The sequence below is a fragment of the Euprymna scolopes genome, chromosome 38 (assembly GCF_053919585.1).
Source record: "Euprymna scolopes isolate OS-2025 chromosome 38, ASM5391958v1, whole genome shotgun sequence".
NCBI lineage: Eukaryota > Metazoa > Mollusca > Cephalopoda > Sepiida > Sepiolidae > Euprymna > Euprymna scolopes.
In genome coordinates, this window is record NC_136519.1 from 9,956,999 (window position 1) to 9,969,029 (window position 12,031).

General features: G+C 34.8%; 1 protein-coding gene across 1 annotated transcript in view; it reads right to left on the reverse strand.

Annotated features, from left to right (window-relative positions):
* Positions 1–12,031, reverse strand: part of LOC145263070 (integrin alpha-9-like) — a 244,443-nt gene that overhangs the window by 94,881 nt on the left and 137,531 nt on the right. The window lies entirely within an intron of this gene.

A 12,031-nucleotide genomic window follows, 5' to 3' on the forward strand; every position in this document is an offset into this window, starting at 1 on the left:
TATATACTTTTAAAACATCGAAATATTAACCTTGATCTCCGGTAAGCGATACGAATTAAAGTTCATACTTATACATTTATTTAAAGTGCGTTATGTTTGTGTTTTATATAAAGAAATATATTATTTGAAAAAAAATATATATATATTTCGCGAATAATGTTGGCATTTAAAAATAATTTTATATATCAGTTTTGCCTGATTATGTATTGGACTCAGTTTTTGTAGAGGTGTTAGAACTCGTGCTTTTTGTAGAGTTCTTTCTCATTAATTTATATAGTAACATTGTAGAAGCGCAATATATATTCACCGAAATAATAAAATAGTGGAAGAATTCACTATTAAATAATAAAATGTAATAAAAATAAAATATAAAAAATAAAAATAAAAAATAATAATATTAAAAATAAAATATAATAAAATATAAAAAATAAATATAAAAAATAAAATATAAAAAAATAAAAAATAATAAAATATAAAAATAATAAAATATAAAACAAAATATAAAAAAATAAAAAAAATAATATAAAAAAATAAAATATAAAAAAATAAAATATAATAAAAAATAAAATATAATAAAAAATAAAATATAATAAAAAATAAAATATAATAAAAAATAAAATATAATAAAAAATAAAATATAATAAAAAATAAAATATAATAAAAAATAAAATATAATAAAAAAATAAAATATAATAAAAAATAAAATATAATAAAAAATAAAATATAATAAAAAATAAAATATAATAAAAAATAAAATATAATAAAAAATAAAATATAATAAAATAGTGGTGATTACCTCGTTAAAAAAAACCCTCAATATAACGCTACCCTCGTGGCTTAAATAAAAGGTTCTATTCGAAATTCTGTGCAGATTTCCAAGTTCAACAAGAAAGATTCGAGTTCAGCAGAAAGAGAGATACACCTGAAGAAGGTCGAAGATTACATCGACTGAAACATTGTGAAAGTGATACTCATAGATATCAAATAATACAAAAGAAAAGTGCACATGTTTATTTCAGCATTTAACACTGGTAATCAGTTACGTTGATATTGAATGTAAATCTCTGAATTTATATTTGTCTATCATGAGGAGTTCTTTACTCCCATTTAGAAGGTAACAATTATTTATGGAGACTAACAGTCAAGTAGTAACTGGTGGTTATAGAGATTTCTGGTATTCTTTATAAAAGACTTTCGGACAAGGAGAACATCATTCATAGACAATTCTGGACAAGGAGTACAACGGGCGTGCAATAAGTAATTCCCCTGACTCACTTCCAGTTGTCTGATCTAGCTGAAATTTTGATTTATATCTCTACGGGTTGTGTGGCAAATTACAGCTCTGAACTAATTGTGCTTTCTGTTTTACAGGTGTTTGAACCGAGTCAGGTGTGAAATGGAGCCTGTTGAATGTCGAGCAGTGATCCGGTTTTTGTATTTGAAAGCTATCAAAATCAAGAGGTGGGGCAAGATCAGCAAAGTTACCCTCCTCCTGCAGGACAACGCTCCGGTCCACAACTCGCATGTCGCCAGATCAGAAGCATGGGCGTGTGGTTATGAAATCCTTCCCCATCCTCCCTACTCTCCTGACCTTGTACCCTCTGACTTTCACCTCTTCCGAGCCATGAAGTTGTTTTTGAAAGGAAAGCGTTTCCCAGATGATGCAGCCTTGATTTCTGAAGTCACATTGTGGTTGGAGGACCAACCTGGGGTGTTCTACAAAAACGGTCTCCAGCGCTGCATCAAACGATGGGAGAAATGCATAACTCTGGGTGCTTCCTATGTAGAGAAAGACTAATAACTGTGCCAAGTTTCGTTGCTCTACTGCTATGGGAAGTGGGTCGGGACATTACTTATTGCACGCCCCTCGTATCTTGTCAAGTGAAAAATTAACCACATTCGTGATTGGTCAAGCTTCCTTTAACCTTGCTTCTTTGAGAGAAAGATATTGAGATACAGCGTAACCCGGATATAAGAGACTTCATATCCGGCCAGACAACTCTTATATCCGAGTTACACCTATATCCATGGTTCTTATATCTGGGCTACCTGTACATTTACGCAGACTCTAATTTGGAACTAAATAAAATCTCTCTTATATCCGTTTTCTTATATTCGGGTATCTTATATCTGGGTTACACTGTATATTGTAGGGAAAATTGTAGTCTGCATGATTAGCGCAGGTGTCATTCGCTTAAGAAAAGATAAGTCTTAAACTCGAAACCTGACTGACAAGAGACAAAAACGTGTCTTATGTAAATTGAGACGCGGTCGGGTTTGGCAATGTAAAAATCCAGCACTTATTCAATTAAGAACGATTCTTTTTTTGTCGGTTCGACGTGGGTACGCTATACTTTGCAATCTGGTGTCGGTTTAAGAAAGCTTATTTGCGATAAAGTCGAAAAGGGAACAGGACAGATTTTTGTAACGTGTGCTTCGACGCGATAAACTTGGCGATCCGAAAATCATTCTTCTTTAACTAGAGACCTCTTCAAGCGATATTGCTTATACAAAAGTAGAGTCCGTAACCAGTACGTACTTTACTTTTGTATAAGCAGCATTACGGCTCAACAACAACTAACTAAAGCATTGTAACTGATTGACCGAAACCTGTTCATGAATGTGTAGTGACATATTAATGCTTATATAAAACAAATAAAAAGTATATCTTTCTCTACTTCGGTATTGAGCACTCTTGTATTAACCTTGTTAAAACTTCATTGGTTGCTTTACCTCTGGGCAATATTAACCTAGAATTATATATATATATATATATATATATATATATATATATATATATATATATATATATATATATATATAAATTCTTTTAACTTTCTTGAAGTTATGCATTTGGATTTTACCGTCACTGGATTTTCTATCTTCCACCAGACTATCCATTCATGTGTAATCACCTTCACCATATTCACTCTGCTTCACTTTTTTTGTTTTCAAGTAAGATCTTTGACTTACTTGTTGTTTCATCAAATACTTCTGCATGCAAAATCCGATCTCGCATTTTGTTTCCTTTTCGGATCAAATATGTTTTTTAACATTTTATTAACTGTTTGCTCATATATATATATATATATAACTACTTCATTTACTCACATAAATTTAATATACGAAAGTATAGATTTATGCGTAAACTTACAAAGAAGCAACCACAAAATTCGCGCATAAGCCTGACGAATCCTACAGTGGATGAAACGCAGAATATTCAGTGTAGCTTAGTCGCCATATATATTTTATAAATTACTATATATATATATATATATATATATATATATATATATATTAGCAGGCCGTCTGACGTTGCCCGGTCATATGTGTTATATAGCTGTGGAACAGAAGAAAGATAGATAACAACTAATTTATCTATCGATCGATCGATCGATCTATCTAATTGGAAGTAAACAAGAGATGAGATGTGAAACTTGATAAAACTTGTCAAAACATGATGTGTAAACTGGACAAGTTGCTGCATAGGGGTCACATTAGAGAGAGATAAATATTATACGAGTGTTCATAATATAGAGAGAAACATATCGGTCACATTTAAAGAGAAACAGGGGTACATTTTAAAGTGAGACGGACATGTAATACAATTGGATGAGGGAGACAGAGATACATTTATACCTCCTGTGAACGTTTCTATAACATTTTAGAGATGAGGATTATCAGTTCTTTTATCACAGGATGGGACATTCATTACTTCTTGATAGAGAGGGAGACATTACTTAAAGGATGGGGTTTATACAATGTTCATTATTAATACAATTTCACTTTATCTTTGTTTTGGTAGAATGACGCAACACAAGACGCAGTTACAAAATGATGTTCCTTTTATTTCTCCGACCGGTCAATGAAGACATTTCAGAAATTCAAAGTCACTACATGATTTCAACTTCTAACCCTTCGCTTCCAAAAGGGGGATTCCTTCTGACTCGACTCTCCTGTCTGTCGACTGTCTGCTTGTCTCACTAAAACTAGCCAACTCTATGGAGACCTCATCTCTTAGCCCATGACGTCATCGCATGGCCAACAACGTGCAGATCGATCCCATGGCCTGAATATGCTTCACGTGTCTTGTTCCCCCATGTCCGAGCATGTGCTCGACTCACGTGGTCCTGAACTCACGTGCACTGTTCACACATATTCTTCTAACCTATTTTTCAATATATGTAACATTTTCTATTGTTCGCTTCTAGATAACCTTATTTTAATTTAATTTTCATAAACAGAATTGAATCATCAAATTCCTTTTTCACGATAACATTTCTAAACAATCGATTTTTTTTTCCAAACAAACATATCTGCTATTTATTTTAAGACTAACAATCGAAATTCTCCTGAATCTAAATTCCAAACCTAGCTTTCCAGGTTCGAATTCTCGGTGTATCCTATCTCATTTTACTTACAAGAACAAGGTACTTGTTCTTGTAACAAAGTTGCACCGGAAGAGAGTTGACCAGCATCGGAAGTACATGTCTGCTGTCACATGTTCTGGTTAGCTGAGAAAATAGAGGAGTGGGAAAGAGGACGTCAAACAGAACAGACGGTGTAACGGGTCGTCCCCCTCCCCCTCACCGGAGAGGGAGCTGACGTGTCTCAGAATAGAGACTAGAATTAACCACGCAAGCAAAGACATTCACTTTTCATTCTTCTGCGATCGCCACCTGGAAAGTGAATAAAAAAACTACAAAACCAACCATCGTGTTAGAGTTGAAATGCATTCGTCCAGCTTCCATCTAAGAACAAATGAAATTGCCAAGTAGGCCAAAAGACTAAGGACGCAGTTGAAAAGTTGATGAGATATGTCGAAATACATGTATGTGTTTATGTAAATGTCTAACACGCATGCAACACGCTTAAACGATCCTTGAACGTAAATAAACTATAAGCGTAACAAATGGTTCAGATACTAGAGAACCCCACTACAGTTAACCGATCACAAAACAGACTGCAGCATGATAACTTACGTTAAAGATAGTGAAGAAGCCCACTAAAGACATTTAGTAACACGACATATCTATGAACACCACCCAACGTAACAGTAAGACACGCTTAAATATGATAGCATAATTCATGCAGATCACGTATTTAATGTTATAGGGATACTTCTCTATCGATTATAAATTATTCGATCGGGAGATCGAATAATTTATAATCTGAAAATCGTGATCTTATTTATCAAAAAGCAGAATAGAAGGTGATAACATACTACGAACATTAAATTACTATATAGATATGATTATTTAATTAAATTATTATATAGATATGCTAATTTAATGTTCGTAGTATGTTCTCACCTTCTATCCTCATTTTTAATAAACAGGATCTTCTGATCAATGAAGGCGCAATGTAAAAATTAAAAATGATAAGGATGGAATACTGCTGCCATATCTGGGAAGGAGCTGCTAAAAACAGCCTATCCTGCCTTGACAGAGTACAAAATAGACTTTGTGGCTTAGTGGGGGATGCCTTTTTCTCTACCCTGCAACCTCTCTCCCACAAAAGAGACGTTGCGAGCCTATCCTTGTTTTATCGTTATTTCCATGGCAGGTGCTCGTCTGAACTCTAACCTCTGGTCCCCCCCCCTCGCCAATCTTTCACGAAAAACACCCGTCTAGCTGAAACCACTGTCCAAAATTTTCCCCACTCTTTATCTGTGCCTAAATCAAAACGTAGATTCCATGAACAAAGCTTCTTTCTTAGAAGTGCACGCCTGTGGAACTCTGTTCCGTCTGCCTGCTTCCCACCTGACTACAACCTGAATGTCTTCGAGTCCAATGTTAACAAATTCCTAATGAACCGCTCCCTTAAGTAAACACTTCATTAAATCTCCACATTAACGTACTGTACCTGCAATAACCTTTATCCCTGAGTGGCTTTCGGGCCTTAAGTGGTGACCACCGTGTAAAAATAAAAAAAAATAAAAAAATCGCTTTTGGGCCGTATGTGAAACTAAAATATACCTTCTTGGTCTTCTAACTAGGATCTTAGGGTAGTATCTGTTCTATCTAAAGATGGTCTAATGATATTGTGGGGTTTCCGTTTGCACCTGGTGTCCATGCAATGGAAATATGTCACAGACTCCTTTAAGGATATTGGAGATAAACCGTAATAATCAGATATTCTGACGCTTTATTAACCAGATTACTTAGATAAATACTTTTACAGTTTTAACAAAAGGGCTACAATAATATTGTCGGGTTTCCATTCATGCTGGACGTCCACAGAATGTGCAGCAGCAATATATTACACATCAAAGATGCCACTGTGGAATTTCCACAGGTCCCGCTAATAAAATAATGATTACTTAAGACTTCTACCCGGCCATGGCTGAGGGAAGAAGAACAATCGATCCTCACGGAGGAAATAAAGCATTCATTTCAAAATTCTATATCGATTCATGTTCGACAAGATGAACCTGAAAGTTCGGTCGGTTTAATCGGCAGAAACTTGGGGGGAAAAAAAAAACTAAAAAAAAAAACTCACTAAATTGAGAATAATAGTCCAAGAATACAAATTAGCAATCTTCATCTAAAAAAAAAAATTAAAAAAAAAAAAAATAAATAAATAAATAAAATTTATTAATGAAAACAAGTTTTGAACCCCTCCTCTCATTGCACTGCCCCCCCCTCAACATGATTTGTTGTCCAAAGTCTATGGGGGAGGGGATCCGCGCGAAAGTGGATGCCATCAGTAATGTTATCTACATTTGCATTCGAGACAGGAAAGCTATTAAATTCTTATGGGATTGTCTCTCAGACGAGATTAAAATGGAATGGATTGTTTTAGATCCGCTAATTCCTGTGGCAGTTGGCACATGGAAAGAAAATAGAGAAATCGGAGTGTCTATACAATCTAAAGAAATACAGGATGTCCAAAAATGAATTACCTGCTTTGATGCTAATTTAAATTTCAAAATAGATAGTTCATTTAAGTACACTCTATATAGATATTGTCAATCTATCCTGTTGCAACTCGTATCTCCATCTATAATATTTTGATTGTATAAATTCCCTCTTGAACCAAAGTTCCATAGGTTTGCAATGACAGATACTACATACAAATTCAATACATCTGTTCTAACAGCCACTATCTGATGTAGCTTACGACCACTATTTTTGCCACATTACATTTGATGAGTAACACCATCATAATAACCACATATACAGATGAAGACGTTCCTATTTTCTCTCAATATTTAGTGATCCCACTGCAACCAGTTAAGACCGGGTCAACTTCTATATTTTCCTTCGATATTGTGCTTGCACTGCCATTAACTGGTTATTACATACACATAACATAATCTTTCCATTTCCCGGTTCAAAAATAAATTCCCCCTTCTCAAATTCCGCCCATTTTGATTGGCTGATACCTGACTATTCACATGTTATGTAATCCACGACTACAATGAATAAACGAACGCTCCAGAAATTATACAATATGGAGTCGCCCTCTACAGAAGAAAATTGTGTTTAAAAAAAATTAAATTAAACATGAACTGACTGTCGTTGCTCTCAACATATAATCGAGCTGAAAAAAAAAAAAAAAAAAAAAAAAAAAAAAAATTAAACATTAACCGATTAGCGTCACTCTATACAGAAGACTTTTTTTTCTTTTTTTTTGCGGGTAAATTTTTACATCAGCTCCACCTCCACAATTTTCTTTAACATGACTTTTGAAGGTTTCTGACTATGCTGGTTGCGAAAATCTCATTTGAATTTGGCAGACAAGTACTTTTCGATGGTTGGGGGGGGTTATTCTGAAAGCCTTTAACACGAGATGGTTTGGGTTGTCTATTCCAAAAGCCGTTCTTAACATGGGGAGGTTGGGGGTGTCTACCCCGAAAGCCTTCCATAACATGAGGAGGTTGGGGAGTTGGCCACCAACAACAACCGTACTTTAATTTTTTTACGAGGGGGCAATGCTGGTTAATGAGTCCTGCTAGTAAGCAATAACACGCATGGTGTTTGTATAGTTTGGTGATCTTTTAAAATAACACATTTCAGGTGAAACCATTATTACATATGTGTAATGGCAAAATTAATATAAATCCCAAAAATCCAGAAGATGTACTAGATACATTATAAAACAAACAAACCAAAAAATAAAAAAATGGCAGCCTCTTAATTCGACTTAAGTCAAGAGAGATTAGTCAGTTTGTCATACTGAATTGGTCACTTCTTGTAATTATTTTTCTATTCAATTATTTTTTGTAATTAGTGGAATTTATACTAATTTCAACATGACATGCAAGTACATAATGTTTTCACCTGAAATGCATTGGTTTGAAAGCCACACTTTTTAATCAAAACGTAGAGGTTAGAGACTTATGACACTACCACCGATGCATTTTAATTGTTTATTTTTGTCAACAATTCAGCTAAGCGATGTAGCTTTAGAAGCGCTTAAAATAGCTTCTATGCAAAGGGGAGATAATTCGATCGACATATTAATATTCTGTAATATTTCCAGTTGACTACAATTTGATTGTCTTCAAGTCCAACGTAAACAAATTTTTGATGAACCGTCCCCCTAAGTAATCCAATTTACAAAATTCCCACTACTTACAATCACTACATTATAATCCCATTGACTAATGTACATCCATTAACTCTTATCCTCGAGTGGCACCAGGGCCTTGATAAGTGGTAAAATCAAACAAAACAAAAAAGTTTGGTCGAGTTTCTCGATAAACATAAGACGATATTTTAAACAGAAAGTGACTACATATATGAAAGTTTCTTTTATTTTACTGGTGATGGCTATTGGCACAATGGACCTAGTTACTTTGATTTTTTTGATCGGATTGCATATGACAGAGCATATCAGTTTTCTATTTCGCATGGATACACTTACTACATCTAGCCACAGTAAGGGACTGTAGACGACAAAACAGCGATCTGTGGATAGTTATATATTAGTGTTGGGACAATTAATTGGAATCAGAATCGGAAATCAGAAAAATCGGATTTTTTTTTTTAGAGTATCAGAAAAAAATGTGCGCCTATTTTCCAATGCCAAAAACGATTCTTTTTTTATTTGCTTTTGTTTAAAGCAAATCTTCCACTACTGGTAGTAATGATAAAATGACAAATATTCATTGGTTTCAAATTACCAGCAAAAGGAAAATCTATAGATCATCGTCCACAAGCCTATTTTTCCACACGAGAAAATATCTGCACATTTAACATATTTCGATTCCCATAAAAAAGCACAAGTCTATAGTTAAATACGTAGAGATTCATAAAGAATTGGATACAGAAATTGTATTAGAATTGGTAATTGTATCGAAATCAGGAAAATATTGGAATTGTTCCATCACTATTATATATATATATATATATATATATTACACATGGCATAATCGCGTTGACACACTGGTTCTCGTCAGATCACCGAAGTTAAGCAATGTTGAACCTGGCTAGTACCAGATGGGTGAACATTTAGGAATTCTAGGTGCTATATGTGCTCTCCGCTTATCTCGGCATTTGTTTCCAGTCGTCCTGTACATACACTTCACTTGCCACTGGTATTTAACAATGTTGACTCAGGGAAGGTGTAGTTGGAGATTGCATACTTCCTGCTACAAAAATTTCACGTGCAATGGGCATCCATAGTCTGTCAAAGACTGAAGGCATATATATATATCTACACACACATAATATAAAATATAAATTTTCACATCTGAGCTAGTGCATCTATCAATAGTCATTCACTTTTAAACAGGGTAGAAAAGTCAAATCTAATAGGTCCCATACTATCGGCCAAACTCCAACCTCTGTCACATCACCACAATGTCGCATCCCTGTGCTTGTTTTACAAGTATTTGAATGAAACAAGTACTCTGATGAATTCATAGCATTTGTGTCCCCTCAATGTACATAACCAACAAACAGCAAAATCCCACCCCTTCCTTGTTGAAGTCCCTAGATGCTGGAAAGCCATCTACTCTAGTTTTTTCCCCCCTCGGGCTGCTAGACTTTGGAATTCCCTCTGTTTCCTGCTTTCCTGATTGTATTAACCTGCAGAAGTTTAAATATAATGTGAACAGACATATCGCTGCTCAACTCCCCAGTCTCCTGTTAGACACGATCCCAAATATTTCTTGCCTTGTAAAGGCATTTTTTTAAAGGTTATGCAAACATATGGCAATTAAGCTAAACATATTTATCCTATATTATATATGATATACACAAAAGTACATTCAATACCAAAAAAAAAAAAAAAACATTGACTAAAGACAGCACTAGTAATGCAAGTCAAGTGAAAACTAGTACGACAGACCAATACATGTATAAATTTAAAAAACCTATGCAGATTATGTCTAAATGAGAAATTCACAATTCTAAAATTTTAAAAACCTCCAAATCTATTAAACTGTAGAAGCGAAATAGCAAACAAATGTATGCACAGAATAAACTTTAAATTTAAGGGGGGGGGAATACATAAAATAATTAGAGTAGAAGGCTTTCCGGAATCTAGGGCACTCAACAGTGAAGGGTGAGATTTTGCTTCTTTTTGAGTTGTTCAGGGCTATGCACATCGAAAGTATGCATTGAAAGAATTGTAAATTTATGAAGCGAAAAAGATTTTAACGTTGAATTTGTATGAAAATAGCCTACAGCGTAAACAAGATATCGCAAATTGTAATGTAGAGTATTCAGCTAGGTTTGCTCGTTTTTGCACTTTACACTAGGCTGATTTGTGATACCTGCATCATGTTATATCAACGATAGATTCTATTTAATCTGTAGATTAGACACTGACAGGAACTACCAGTCAAAGTTATGAAGTAATGACAAAAGGTGGCTGAACATTCCAAAAAGTTCTCAAATTAAGGTCACACGAGATGTGTTGTTTTAGTTTTCTTATCACTTTGTTTTTGCTGGGGATGGGGCATTATACCGGATGTCAAACATTCCATTAGTTTAGTCATTCCAACCGAGAGATCTTTTTAAGATTCTAACCGTCTCTTTAAGTGCAATTGTTTGTACCGCTCTTCCACTTGGTTCACCGGGTATATTCGCTAGATAGTTTTGAAATTCTTTTTCATTAGCCCGGTTACTCCTATAATGACTGGAATGATGGAGATCTTAAGTTTCCAGTTTCTTTTCATGTCATACATGTGTGTGTGCGCACGCATGCAGTACAATCCAAAAAGATGGTGGTTACTAGGGCTATGACAACAGCATATTCTTTTCATGGTTTTGACTCTCGTATATATATATCCGACAGTTAGATACAGTTAATCAATCGAAAACCACGTCACTCTCTATAAAAGCTTATAAGATAGAGAATATGCTGCTGTCCTAGCCCTAGTGATGTCTATTGTTAATCCATGCGAGTGATCTCTCCTGAAGACTTTCGCAGCTGGCAAGGTGACTTCCAGTCGGTAGTTGTACAGCCGCCACTATTGTATATACTTTGTAGTTTGAAGAGGAACATGAACAAAATCCGTTATTAAAGTCCACCATATTCTTCTTTATACACATTTAACAATCCTTTATTATTACATTTGTTTTTTATATTACACTAGCGGGGGGTACCCGGCGTTGTCCGGGTGTTTGGAGGTAAATCAAAACTCCGGGGGGGGGGGGGGGTCAAATAAAAAAAAAAAAAAGTCTTGGTAGGTGAGTATGAGAATTGAACCTGAACCCTTGAGGCAAAGTTGGAAATTAAAGTGTGAAAAACAAATGTGCGACGCTAACCACTGGGCCACTGCAACATACAATAGAAACATGTTTGAATTTATTTAAGTAGCCGCAGTAACAGTTAACTCTGCTGCTTCTATTTGACCTGATTAATGAGGTTAAATAAAAGTAGCGGACTTAACTTTTGTTGGGTTTGTTTACCCAACTGACTGTTTTTTCCCCCAGATTGAATAGCAACTGTCTGATGTAAGGAGTTTGACCGCACATTGACCAAAGCTGATAGTGCGATGCCGAGAATGCACCATTTGAATTTAGTTTCACTTTATTTATACTAAAAAGCAGGACAAACAGGCGACTGGGCGAAA